Source organism: Microcaecilia unicolor, chromosome 2 (assembly GCF_901765095.1).
Source record: "Microcaecilia unicolor chromosome 2, aMicUni1.1, whole genome shotgun sequence".
Taxonomy (NCBI): domain Eukaryota; kingdom Metazoa; phylum Chordata; class Amphibia; order Gymnophiona; family Siphonopidae; genus Microcaecilia; species Microcaecilia unicolor.
In genome coordinates this window covers 619,292,624-619,294,488 of record NC_044032.1, presented here as the reverse complement: position 1 = coordinate 619,294,488, position 1,865 = coordinate 619,292,624, and the positions used below count along the sequence as shown (strand labels likewise).

At 42.6% G+C, this 1,865-nt stretch overlaps 1 non-coding gene across 1 annotated transcript; it reads right to left on the bottom strand.

Annotated features, from left to right (window-relative positions):
- Nucleotides 1-943: 943 nt before the first annotated feature.
- Nucleotides 944-1,025, bottom strand: TRNAS-UGA. Its single transcript has one exon. It is a non-coding gene; the product is annotated as a tRNA-Ser (tRNA).
- Nucleotides 1,026-1,865: the final 840 nt, after the last annotated feature.

Below are 1,865 nucleotides of genomic sequence, written 5' to 3'. Positions count from 1 at the left end.
CTTTTCAATAATCTTGCCTAACAAGTGAATATTTGTATTAGGCCTGTGATCAAAATCAACCCCCTGTAACAATGATAAAATAATGACCTGCTTCAGTTCACTTGGAAAGTCTTCCTCCTGTAGAGCTAGATTACCAATATGGGCCACAGCTGGTGCCAACTCAAGCCTCAACATTTTTACTAATTTGTTCAACCCTGGTTCATGCTGGTGAGTTCTCATTTTCATGGTGTAATCAGCTTTTCTAGTTCTATCATTGTCACTCTTCAGAACTCTGTGAGTTTGACAAATTTGACAAATCCAGAGCCTCCAATATTACTGTGGACAATAGCTTGCTCACTTTTGACCTAGGTTACTAGACCTGTCAATTGACTAGATTAACTATACTGCATCTAAGTACACCACATCTAGTACTCTCTACTGTACTGTCCAAGAAATGTTTCTGTATCTGCTCAAAATTTTCCTGAATGGCTAAACCTATGTCCTTGCAAGTTAAGTAGATGGGGGCTCTGCATCGGTACCAGAGAGAAGGTCAATTCTTTAATTACTTTAAATAGTGTAGAAGGGCAATTATCCATCGTATGAATTTTGCTTGATGTACAGTACGTACTGTTAGCCTCCCTCACCTTAAATCTATACTTTCAAATGCCATAAGTACATAAGTATTGCCACACCGGGGCAGACCAAAGGTCCATCAAGCCCAACATCCTATTTCCAACAGTGGCCAATTCAGTTCACAAATACCTGGCAAGATCCCAAAAAGGTTCAATACATGTTATGCTGCTTATCCCAGAAATAAGCAGTGGATTTTCCCCAAGTCATTTTAATAATGATCTATGGACTTTTCCTTTAGAAAGCTGTCCAAACGTTTTTTAAACCACCGCTAAGCTAACCACCTTTACCACATTCTTGGCAAAACTCTACTAGTAAGACAACCTTGCTGCCCCGTAGTCAGCAGGCTTTGAACCTGCGCATGGCGGCCCCAATGGATTTCAAGTCCATCACCTTAACCACTCGGCCATGACTACCACCTACTGCCACTTATGGAGCCACTGTGGGGAATTACTTATGAGATTTAGATGATACACTTTTGAGGGATGGGAGGGGCACCTCATAGCAAGATGCCCAAAAAACTCCTCCGACAGTTGAATGTAATAATGGCTTGAAAGTCTCCTACCTAAGTGCCAGCTCCTCAGAATACAGCTTTTTAATATTTCTTACCACCACACTGGAGCTTAAGTTATCCAATTTCACACTTCCTCCTTAAGTTCAAAGTGAAGGGCTAAATGAACAGGACACAGGAAAGACCACAACTGAATCTCTAGCTAAACTAAAGGCGGACAAAGCAATAGTTCTGGCAGCTCTGCTATCTGACCTTTTCAATGCTTCTCTAGAGTCAGGAGTGTTTCTGGAGGACTGGAGAAGGGCATATGTGGTCCTTCTCCACGAAAATGGAAGTAAAGAGGAGGTTGGAGCTACAGGCTGGTTAGTCTGTCCTCTGTGGTTCATAAGTTAATAGAAACACTTCTAAAACAGAGAATAGCGAGGTTTCTGGAATCCAATGGATCGCACAGCCTGAGGCGGCATGGTTTTACAAGAGGCAAGATTTGTCAGACAAACCTACATAGGTACATAAGCATTGCCATGCTGGGACAGACCAAGGGTCCAGCGAGCCCAGCACCCTGTCACCGACAGCAGCCAAAAGAACAAGCAATTTGTCCCGCTCATCCTAGAAATAGTGTATTATTCCCTCGTCCATTCAATAACATTCTATGGCTTTTTCCTCCAGGAAGCTGTCCAACCCTTTTTTGAAGTCCACTAAGTTATCCGCCTTAACCACCTTTTCCGCCAGCGAATTCCAGAGTTTA